The 13,047-nt window shown below is 47.1% G+C and overlaps 1 protein-coding gene across 2 annotated transcripts in view; it reads left to right on the top strand.

Moving 5' to 3' along the window:
- Positions 1-13,047, top strand: part of LOC134575838 (interferon-induced protein with tetratricopeptide repeats 5-like) — a 210,526-nt gene that overhangs the window by 152,957 nt on the left and 44,522 nt on the right. The gene's annotated exons all lie outside the window — the stretch shown is intronic.

Raw genomic sequence — 13,047 nt, 5'->3', positions numbered from 1 at the left:
CCGCGGGGACTTGTGTCGGACATTGATCTAGGAAGTTGGAAGCAGGAGTGTCTCTGGTGAACCTCCTCTCTCCCTTATTGATTGCCTTCAGGGTTAATAATGTATTGTATAATATGTTTTCTGGTAATCTTTGAATAAGCATCAAGGCCTTAAGGGGATTCTCCAGTGCCAGGAAAACATATTAGTTTTCCTGGCACTGCAGGACCCTCTAGTGCCCATCTACCTCGCACCCCTTATCCCAAGCTGCTGCATTCAAAACTTTTTCGAGTCTGTGTCTTCTTCCCTCCCTGGGTTATTGCTTGGGTATTACTCAATGTTGTGCTGTCATGGATATGGCCAGGAAAATGGAAAATGTATTCCTACTTACCGTAATTTTCTTTTCCTTGGCATAGGCCATGGCAGCACAACATTGGGTAGCTCCTCCCTATCCCAATTGGACAGGAATAATAATTAAGTAGTATAATTACCACCTCCTACCCCTCCTTCCCCAGTCTTCTTTCCAGCAATAACCCCGGGTGGGACCTTTGTGCTGCCATGGCCTATGCCCAGGAAAAGAAAATTACGGTAAGTAGGAATACATTTTCCATTTTCCTGGCCATATCCATGACAGCACAACATTGAGTAATACCCAAGCAATAACCCAGGGAGGGAAGAAGACACAGACTCGAAAAAGTTTTGAATGCAAAAGTGTATTAGCACCACAATCAAGTGGCGAAACAAAGAGAAATCACGTATCAGATACTGAAAGAACGGATTTAGCAAATTGATCAGATAGACCTGCTCTGACATCAATCTGGTAACTCCTAATGAATATATTGGTTGAAGACCTCGTGGCTGCCTTACAAATTAGTTCAGGAGAGACTCTGGCTGCAGCAGCCCCGGAGGATGAGAGGGCCCTAGTGGAATGGGCTTTAAGACCCACAGGAACCGGACATTCTGAAGATTGATAGGCTTGTACAATAGCCGCCACTATCCACCTGCTAATGGTTGTTTTCGGGGCCTGCATGCCCTTTCTACCACCGTTATGAAGGACCAAGAGACTCTTCTTCTTGGAGTTCAGACCTCAGAGATGTAAGAACAATATCTTCGTTGATATTAAAGGCGGAGGTGACTTTCGGTCTAAACTCAGGAACTGTACGGAGGATAACTCTGTCCTTGTGAAAGACCGTAAAGGGCTCCTCAATGGATATGGCGTGAAGTTCTGATACTCTCCTGCCAGAAGCTAAGGCAATTAACACGGCCATTTTGATAGAGAGAAAATGCAAAGGAATTGACTCAAAAGGTTCAAAGGGCTCTAATTTCAAGGCATTGAGGACCAGAGGCAGATTCCAAGAGGGGACCAATGGCTTAATTGGAGGTTTAATTTTAAGGACTCCTTTAATGAACCTGATAACATCCGCATCCAAGGCCCACCTGTGATTGGTCAAGGCGGATAATGCTGAAACGTGCACCTTTAACGTATTATAACCTAGGCCTTTATCAAGACCAGACTGTAGGAACTCCAAAATATCCGTGGTAGAGGGATTCTGTATATCAATGCATTTAGGAAGAGCCCAGGCGGAAAAAAATCCCATACTCTATAGTAGGTGGCTGAAGTGGAATGCTTTCGTGCCTTCAGCATTGTGTCTATCACTGCTTGAGAGAAGCCTCTGCTCGAAGCCTGTCCCTTTCAGTCTCCATGCCATGAGATTGAGGGAAATTGGGTCTGGATGCAACACCGGGCCCTGAAACAGTAGATCTGGAACTCTCAGGAGCTGAAGTGGAGGTTCCACACAAAAACTTTGGAGCAGGGGAAAACAAGGCCTCTGAGGCCAACAAGGTGCTATGAAGATGAGAGATACCTGCTCTGTTCTCATTCTCCTCAGGATTGGGAAGATCAGTGGAAATGGAGGAAACGCATAGCCCATGTTGAATCTCCAGGGACTGGATAGAGTGTCTCTTCCCAGTGCCAGATGGTCTTTCTCTTTCGTAAAGAAATCACCCACTTTCCTGTTGACTCGAGTTGCCAGTAGGTCTACTTGTGGGAGACCCCACTTCTCTACAATAGTGCGGAATACCTTGTCTGATAAGCACCATTCCCCTGGGTCTATCCTGGATCTGCTGAAGAAATCTGCTAGTTGATTCTGTTTCCCTTGTAGATGGATGGCTGTAAGACCTGCCAGATTCCTCTGAACCCACCACATCAGGTGCTTCATAATTTCCATCATCTTGCCGCTCCTGGTTGCCCCTTGATGATTGATATAGGATACCACCGTGGTGTTGTCTGTTCTTATCTTTACCCACTGACCCTTGAAATGTATTGAGAAGTGTTTCAACGCTTTGAGAACCTAGGGTCACTTGTCTGACATAGACACAAATCTAAATATATAGGTATATAAAATATATAAACACATTCATATGTAAACCTACGTGTGGACACATCTAATATCAATAATACCACTAAATGGATATTAAGTCGTTATCTCATTGAACCATCAGATGCTTATCAGTTCTTACTTAAGCTTCTTGAAGATTTATGCACCCATTTATAATAAACTAAATTTATATATATAAACCAACAATACAAGAAAAATACACATTTACACACTGTGCTGAGAAAAATAACAATTATAAAGAAAAGAGAAAAAAAAAACATAAATTCTCAAATGCTCCCTAATTTTATTATCCATTTTCTCCATTGTTCTATTAAAGTATTAAAATAATGTTCCTGTCTTAGGATACCTAGCTCCATTTTACAGAGATTCAAGATTTGATGTCTTGTCATTATTGATGTCGCGAACACGAAATTTTCGGTTCGCGAACGGCAAACGGGAACTTCCGCAAACGTTCGTGAACCGGGCGAACCGCCATTGACTTCAATGGGCAGGCGAATTTTAAAACCCACAGGGACTCTTTCTGGCCACAAAAGTGATGGAAAAGTTGTTTCAAGGGGACTAACACCTGGACTGTGGCATGCCGATGGGTGATCCATGGAAAAACTCCCATGGAAAATTACACAATTGATGCAGAGTCTGTTTTTAATACATAAAGGGCAGAAATCACCTAACATTCCTAAATCACAATGGATATGGATTGATACCTGACATATGACATATTGACACCTTGACATATGGATTGACACCTTGACATATGACATATTGACACCTTGACATATGGATTGACACCTTGACATATGGATTGACACCTGTCCTCAGAGACCCTGATACACACTGACACAGAGCAGAATAGGGACTGTTCCCCCTACATAGGGTCACTTGGCAGATATGGATTGACACCTGTCCTCAAAGCCCCTGATACACACTGACACAGAGCAGAATAGAGACTATTCCCCCTACATAGGGTCACTTGGCAGATATGGATTGACACCTATCCTAAAGATCCCTGATACACACTGACACAGAGCAGAATAGAGACTGTTACCCCTACATAGGGTCACTTGGCAGATATGGATAGACACCTGTCCTCAAAGCCCCTGATACACACTGACACAGAGCAGAATAGAGACTGTTACCCCCACATAGGGTCACTTGGCAGATATGGTGTGGTCGTGGGAGGAGGAGGATGACTTTCACCTCTTCCCCTGTTAGATTCCCGTTGTGCTGTGACATCACCCTTATACGCTGTGTAAAGCATACTTTTTAATTTATTTTGCAAATGCTGCATCCTTTCCGACTTGTAATTCGGTAACATTTCCGCCACTGTCTGCTTATACCGGGGGTCTAGTAGCATGGGCAACCAGCACAGGTCGTTCTCCTTCAGCCTTCTTATACGAGGGTCCCTCAACAGGCACGACAGCATGAAAGACCCCATTTGCACAAGGTTGGATGCCGAGCTTCTCATTTCCCGTTCCTCCTCCTCACACAGAGCAGAATAGGGACTGTTCCCCCTACATAGGGTCACTTGGCAGATATGGATTGACACCTGTCCTCAGAGACCATGATACACACTGACACAGAGCAGAATAGAGACTGTTACCCCTACATAGGGTCACTTGGCAGATATGGATAGACACCTGTCCTCAGAGACCATGATACACACTGACACAGAGCAGAATAGAGACTGTTACCCCTACGTAGGGTCACTTGGCAGATATGGATTGACACCTGTCCTCAGAGACCATGATACACACTGACACAGAGCAGAATAGACACTGTTCCCCCTACATAGGGTCACTTGGCAGATATGGCGTGGTCGTGGGAGGAGGAGGATGACTTTTACCTCCTCCCCTGTTAGATTCCCGTTGTGCTGTGACATCACCCTTATACGCTGTGTAAAGCATACTTTTTAATTTATTTTGCAAATGCTGCATCCTTTCCGACTTGTAATTCGGTAACATTTCCGCCACTGTCTGCTTATACCGGGGGTCTAGTAGCATGGGCAACCAGCACAGGTCGTTCTCCTTCAGCCTTCTTATACGAGGGTCCCTCAACAGGCACGACAGCATGAAAGACCCCATTTGCACAAGTTTGGATGCCGAGCTACTCATTTCCCTTTCCTCCTCCTCACACAGAGCAGAATAGAGACTGTTCCCCCTACAAAGGGTCACTTGGCAGATATGGATTGGCACCTGTCCTAATCATCCCTGATACACACTGACACAGCGCAGAATAGAGACTGTTACCCCTACATAGGGTCACTTGGCAGATAAGGATTGACACCTGTCCTCAGAGACCATGATACACACTGACACAGAGCAGAATAGAGACTGTTACCCCTACGTAGGGTCACTTGACAGATATGGATTGACACCTGTCCTCAGAGACCATGATACACACTGACACAGAGCAGAATAGAGAATGTTCCCCCTACATAGGGTCACTTGGCAGATATGGCGTGGTCGTGGGAGGAGGAGGATGACTTTCACCTCTTCCCCTGTTAGATTCCCGTTGTGCTGTGACATCACCCTTATACACTGTGTAAAGCATACTTTTAAATTTATTTTGCAAATGCTGCAGCCTTTCCAACTTGTAATTCGGTAACATTTCCGCCACTGTCTGCTTATACCGGGGTCTAGTAGCATGGGCACCCAGCACAAGTCGTTCTCCTTCAGCCTTTTTATACGAGGGTCCCTCAACAGGCACGACAGCATGAAAGACCCCATTTGCACAAGTTTGGATGCCGAACTACTCATTTCCCATTCCTCCTCCTCACACAGAGCAGAATAGGGACTGTTCCCCCTACATAGGGACACTTGGCAGATATGGATTGACACCTGTCCTCAGAGACCATGATACACACTGACACAGAGCAGAATAGAGACTGTTACCCCTACATAGGGTCATTTGGCAGATATGGATAGACACCTGTCCTCCAGGCCCCTGATACACACTGACACAGAGCAGAATAGAGACTGTTCCCCCTACATAGGGTCACTTGGCAGATATGGTGTGGTCGTGGGAGAATGAGGATGACTTTCACCTCTTCCCCTGTTAGATTCCCGTTGTGCTGTGACATCACCCTTATACGCTGTGTAAAGCATACTTTTTAATTTATTTTGCAAATGCTGCATCCTTTCCGACTTTTAATTCGGTAACATTTGCGCCACTGTCTGCTTATACCGGGGGTCTAGTAGCGTGGGCACCCAGCACAGGTCGTTCTCCTTCAGCCTTCTTATACGAGGGTCCCTCAACAGGCACGACAGCATGAAAGACCCCATTTGCACAAGGTTGGATGCCGAGCTACTCATTTCCCTTTCCTCCTCCTCACACAGAGCAGAATAGTGACTGTTCCCCCTACATAGGGTCACTTGGCAGATATGGATTGGCACCTGTCCTAATCATCCCTGATACACACTGACACAGAGCAGAATAGAGACTGTTACCCCTACATAGGGTCACTTGGCAGATAAGGATTGACACCTGTCCTCAGAGACCATGATACACAATGACACAGAGCAGAATAGAGACTGTTACCCCTATGTAGGGTCACTTGGCAGATATGGATTGACACCTGTCCTCAAAAACCATGATACACACTGACACAGAGCAGAATAGACACTGTTCCCCCTACATAGGGTCACTTGGCAGATATGGCATGGTCGTGGGAGGAGGAGGATGACTTTCACCTCTTCCCCTGTTAGATTCCCGTTGTGCTGTGACATCACCCTTATACGCTGTGTAAAGCATACTTTTAAATTTATTTTGCAAATGCTGCATCCTTTCCAACTTGTAATTCGGTAATATTTCCGCCACTGTCTGCTTATACCGGGGGTCTAGTAGCATGGGCACCCAGCACAAGTCGTTCTCCTTCAGCCTTTTTATACGAGGGTCCCTCAACAGGCACGACAGCATGAAAGACCCTATTTGCACAAGGTTGGATGCCGAGCTACTCATTTCCCTTTCCTCCTCCTCACACAGAGCAGAATAGAGACTGTTCCCCCTACATAGGGTCACTTGGCAGATATGGATTGACACCTGTCCTCAGAGACCATGATACACACTGACACAGAGCAGAATAGAGACTGTTCACCCTACATAGGGTCACTTGGCAGATATGGATTGACACCTGTCCTCAGAGACCATGATACACACTGACACAGAGCAGAATAGAGACTGTTCCCCCTACATAGGGTCACTTGGCAGATATGGCATGGTCGTGGGAGGAGGAGGAGGACTTTCACCTCTTCCCCTGTTAGATTCCTGTTGTGCTGTGACATCACCCTTATACGCTGTGTAAAGCATACTTTTTAATTTATTTTGCAAATGCTGCAGCCTTTCCGACTTGTAATTTGGTAACATTTGCGCCACTGTCTGCTTATACCGGGGGTCTAGTAGCGTGGACACCCAGCACAGGTCGTTTTTCTTCAGCCTTTTTATACGAGGGTCCCTCAACAGGCACGACAGGATGAAAGACCCCATTTGCACAAGGTTGGATGCCGAGCTACTCATTTCTCGTTCCTCCTCCTCACACAGAGCAGAATAGGGACTGTTCCCCCTACATAGGGTCACTTGGCAGATATGGATTGACACCTGTCCTCAGAGACCATGATACACACTGACACAGAGCAGAATAGAGACTGTTACCCCTACATAGGGTCACTTGGCAGATATGGATAGACACCTGTCCTCAAAACCCCTGATACACACTGACACAGAGCAGAATAGAGACTGTTCCCCCTACATAGGGTCACTTGGCAGATATGGCGTGGTCGCGGGAGGAGGAGGATGACTTTTACCTCCTCCCATGTTAGATTCCCGTTGTGCTGTGACATCACTCTTATACGCTGTGTAAAGCATACTTTTTAATTTATTTTGCAAATGCTGCATCCTTTCCGACTTGTAATTCGGTAACATTTCCACCACTGTCTGCTTATACCGGGGGTCTAGTAGCATGGGCACCCAGCACAGGTCGTTCTCCTTCAGCCTTTTTATACGAGGGTCCCTCAACAGGCACAACAGCATGAAAGACCCCATTTGCACAAGGTTGGATGCCGAGCTACTCATTTCCCATTCCTCCTCCTCACACAGAGCAAAATAGGGACTGTTCCCCCTACATAGGGACACTTGGCAGAAATGGATTGACACCTGTCCTCAGAGACCATGATACACACTGACACAGAGCAGAATAGAGACTGTTCCCCCTACATAGGGTCACTTGGCAGATATGGTGTGGTCGTGGGAGGATGAGGATGACTTTCACCTCTTCCCCTGTTAGATTCCCGTTGTGCTGTGACATCACCCTTACACGCTGTGTAAAGCATACTTTTTAATTTATTTTGCAAATGCTGCATCCTTTCCGACTTGTAATTCGGTAACATTTGCGCCACTGTCTGCTTATACCGGGGGTCTAGTAGCGTGGGCACCCAGCACAGGTCGTTCTACTTCAGCCTTCTTATACGAGGGTCCCTCAACAGGCACGACAGCATGAAAGACCCCATTTGCACAAGGTTGGATGCCGAGCTACTCATTTCCCTTTCCTCCTCCTTACACAGAGCAGAATAGAGACTGTTCCCCCTACATAGGGTCACTTGGCAGATATGGATTGGCACCTGTCCTAATCATCCCTGATACACACTGACACAGAGCAGAATAGAGACTGTTACCCCTACATAGGGTCACTTGGCAGATAAGGATTGACACCTGTCCTCAGAGACCATGATACACACTGACACAGAGCAGAATAGAGACTGTTACCCCTACATAGGGTCACTTGGCAGATATGGATTGACACCTGTCCTCAGAGACCATGATACACACTGACACAGAGCAGAATAGAGATTGTTCCCCCTACATAGGGTCACTTGGCAGATATGGCGTGGTCGTGGGAGGAGGAGGATGACTTTCACCTCTTCCCCTGTTAGATTCCCGTTGTGCTGTGACATCACCCTTATACCCTGTGTAAAGCATACTTTTACATTTATTTTGCAAATGCTGCATCCTTTCCAACTTGTAATTCGGTAACATTTCCGCCACTGTCTGCTTATACCGGGGGTCTAGTAGCATGGGCACCCAGCACAAGTCGTTCTCCTTCAGCCTTTTTATACGAGGGTCCCTCAACAGGCACGACAGCATGAAAGACCCCATTTGCACAAGTTTGGATGCCGAGCTACTCATTTCCCTTTCCTCCTCCTCACACAGAGCAGAATAGAGACTGTTCCCCCTACATAGGGTCACTTGGCAGATATGGATTGGCACCTGTCCTAATCATCCCTGATACACACTGACACAGAGCAGAATAGAGACTGTTACCCCTACGTAGGGTCACTTGGCAGATATGGATTGACACCTGTCCTCAGAGACCATGATACACACTGACACAGAGCAGAATAGACACTGTTCCCCTACATAGGGTCACTTGGCAGATATGGCGTGGTCGTGGGAGGAGGAGGATGACTTTCACCTCTTCCCCTGTTAGATTCCCGTTGTGCTGTGACATCACACTTATACGCTGTGTAAAGCATACTTTTAAATTTATTTAGCAAATGCTGCAGCCTTTCCAACTTGTAATTCGGTAACATTTCCGCCACTGTCTGCTTATACCGGGGGTCTAGTAGCATGGGCACCCAGCACAAGTCGCTCTCCTTCAGCCTTTTTATACGAGGGTCCCTCAACAGGCACGACAGCATGAAAGACCCCATTTGCACAAGTTTGGATGCCGAGCTACTCATTTCCCATTCCTCCTCCTTACACAGAGCAGAATAGGGTCTGTTCCCCCTACATAGGGACACTTGGCAGATATGGATTAACACCTGTCCTCAGAGACCATGATACACACTGACACAGAGCAAAATAGAGACTGTTACGCCTACATAGGGTCATTTGGCAGATATGGATAGACACCTGTCCTCCAGGCCCCTGATACACACTGACACAGAGCAGAATAGAGACTGTTCCCCCTACATAGGGTCACTTGGCAGATATGGCGTGGTCGTGGGAGGAGGAGGATGACTTTCACCTCTTCCCCTGTTAGATTCCCGTTGTGCTGTGACATCACCCTTATACGCTGTGTAAAGCATACTTTTTAATTTATTTAGCAAATGCTGCATCCTTTCCGACTTGTAATTCGGTAACATTTGCGCCACTGTCTGCTTATACCGGGGGTCTAGTAGCATGGGCACCCAGCACAGGTCGTTCTCCTTCAGCCTTTTTATACGAGGGTCCCTCAACAGGCACGACAGCATGAAAGACCCCATTTGCACAAGTTTGGATGCCGAGCTACTCATTTCCCTTTCCTCCTCCTCACACAGAGCAGAATAGAGACTGTTCCCCCTACATAGGGTCACTTGGCAGATATGGATTGGCACCTGTCCTAATCATCAATGATACACACTGACACAGAGCAGAATAGAGACTGTTACCCCTACATAGGGTCATTTGGCAGATATGGATAGACACCTGTCCTCCAGGCCCCTGATACACACTGACACAGAGCAGAATAGAGACTGTTCCCCCTACATAGGGTCACTTGGCAGATATGGCGTGGTCGTGGGAGGAGGAGGATGACTTTCACCTCTTCCCCTGTTAGATTCCCGTTGTGCTGTGACATCACCCTTATACGCTGTGTAAAGCATACTTTTTAATTTATTTAGCAAATGCTGCATCCTTTCCGACTTGTAATTCGGTAACATTTGCGCCACTGTCTGCTTATACCGGGGGTCTAGTAGCATGGGCACCCACACAGGTCGTTCTCCTTCAGCCTTTTTATACGAGGGTCCCTCAACAGGCACGACAGCATGAAAGACCCCATTTGCACAAGTTTGGATGCCGAGCTACTCATTTCCCTTTCCTCCTCCTCACACAGAGCAGAATAGAGACTGTTCCCCCTACATAGGGTCACTTGGCAGATATGGATTGGCACCTGTCCTAATCATCCCTGATACACACTGACACAGAGCAGAATAGAGACTGTTACCCCTACATAGGGTCACTTGGCAGATAAGGATTGACACCTGTCCTCAGAGACCATGATACACACTGACACAGAGCAGAATAGAGACTGTTACCCCTACGTAGAGTCACTTGGCAGATATGGATTGACACCTGTCCTCAGAGACCATGATACACACTGACACAGAGCAGAATAGACACTGTTCCCCCTACATAGGGTCACTTGGCAGATATGGCGTGGTCGTGGGAGGAGGAGGATGACTTTCACCTCTTCCCCTGTTAGATTCCCGTTGTGCTGTGACATCACCCTTATACGCTGTGTAAAGCATACTTTTAAATTTATTTTGCAAATGCTGCATCCTTTCCAGCTTGTAATTCGGTAACATTTCCGCCACTGTCTGCTTATACCGGGGGTCTAGTAGCATGGGCACCCAGCACAGGTCGTTCTCCTTCAGCCTTTTTATACGAGGGTCCCTCAACAGGCACAACAGCATGAAAGACCCCATTTGCACAAGGTTGGATGCCGAGCTACTCATTTCCCATTCCTCCTCCTCACACAGAGCAAAATAGGGACTGTTCCCCCTACATAGGGACACTTGGCAGAAATGGATTGACACCTGTCCTCAGAGACCATGATACACACTGACACAGAGCAGAATAGAGACTGTTCCCCCTACATAGGGTCACTTGGCAGATATGGTGTGGTCGTGGGAGGATGAGGATGACTTTCACTTCTTCCCCTGTTAGATTCCCATTGTGCTGTGACATCACCCTTACACGCTGTGTAAAGCATACTTTTTAATTTATTTTGCAAATGCTGCATCCTTTCCGACTTGTAATTCGGTAACATTTGCGCCACTGTCTGCTTATACCGGGGGTCTAGTAGCGTGGGCACCCAGCACAGGTCGTTCTACTTCAGCCTTCTTATACGAGGGTCCCTCAACAGGCACGACAGCATGAAAGACCCCATTTGCACAAGGTTGGATGCCGAGCTACTCATTTCCCTTTCCTCCTCCTTACACAGAGCAGAATAGAGACTGTTCCCCCTACATAGGGTCACTTGGCAGATATGGATTGGCACCTGTCCTAATCATCCCTGATACACACTGACACAGAGCAGAATAGAGACTGTTACCCCTACATAGGGTCACTTGGCAGATAAGGATTGACACCTGTCCTCAGAGACCATGATACACACTGACACAGAGCAGAATAGAGACTGTTAGCCCTACATAGGGTCACTTGGCAGATATGGATTGACACCTGTCCTCAGAGACCATGATACACACTGACACAGAGCAGAATAGAGATTGTTCCCCCTACATAGGGTCACTTGGCAGATATGGCGTGGTCGTGGGAGGAGGAGGATGACTTTCACCTCTTCCCCTGTTAGATTCCCGTTGTGCTGTGACATCACCCTTATACCCTGTGTAAAGCATACTTTTACATTTATTTTGCAAATGCTGCATCCTTTCCAACTTGTAATTCGGTAACATTTCCGCCACTGTCTGCTTATACCGGGGGTCTAGTAGCATGGGCACCCAGCACAAGTCGTTCTCCTTCAGCCTTTTTATACGAGGGTCCCTCAACAGGCACGACAGCATGAAAGACCCCATTTGCACAAGTTTGGATGCCGAGCTACTCATTTCCCTTTCCTCCTCCTCACACAGAGCAGAATAGAGACTGTTCCCCCTACATAGGGTCACTTGGCAGATATGGATTGGCACCTGTCCTAATCATCCCTGATACACACTGACACAGAGCAGAATAGAGACTGTTACCCCTACGTAGGGTCACTTGGCAGATATGGATTGACACCTGTCCTCAGAGACCATGATACACACTGACACAGAGCAGAATAGACACTGTTCCCCTACATAGGGTCACTTGGCAGATATGGCGTGGTCGTGGGAGGAGGAGGATGACTTTCACCTCTTCCCCTGTTAGATTCCCGTTGTGCTGTGACATCACACTTATACGCTGTGTAAAGCATACTTTTAAATTTAATTAGCAAATGCTGCAGCCTTTCCAACTTGTAATTCGGTAACATTTCCGCCACTGTCTGCTTATACCGGGGGTCTAGTAGCATGGGCACCCAGCACAAGTCGCTCTCCTTCAGCCTTTTTATACGAGGGTCCCTCAACAGGCACGACAGCATGAAAGACCCCATTTGCACAAGTTTGGATGCCGAGCTACTCATTTCCCATTCCTCCTCCTTACACAGAGCAGAATAGGGACTGTTCCCCCTACATAGGGACACTTGGCAGATATGGATTAACACCTGTCCTCAGAGACCATGATACACACTGACACAGAGCAGAATAGAGACTGTTACCCCTACATAGGGTCATTTGGCAGATATGGATAGACACCTGTCCTCCAGGCCCCTGATACACACTGACACAGAGCAGAATAGAGACTGTTCCCCCTACATAGGGTCACTTGGCAGATATGGCGTGGTCGTGGGAGGAGGAGGATGACTTTCACCTCTTCCCCTGTTAGATTCCCGTTGTGCTGTGACATCACCCTTATACGCTGTGTAAAGCATACTTTTTAATTTATTTAGCAAATGCTGCATCCTTTCCGACTTGTAATTCGGTAACATTTGCGCCACTGTCTGCTTATACCGGGGGTCTAGTAGCATGGGCACCCAGCACAGGTCGTTCTCCTTCAGCCTTTTTATACGAGGGTCCCTCAACAGGCACGACAGCATGAAAGACCC

Source organism: Pelobates fuscus, chromosome 10 (assembly GCF_036172605.1).
Source record: "Pelobates fuscus isolate aPelFus1 chromosome 10, aPelFus1.pri, whole genome shotgun sequence".
Lineage (NCBI taxonomy): Eukaryota > Metazoa > Chordata > Amphibia > Anura > Pelobatidae > Pelobates > Pelobates fuscus.
Note: the sequence above shows the minus strand (reverse complement) of the source record. Positions and strands in the feature narration are given on the sequence as shown.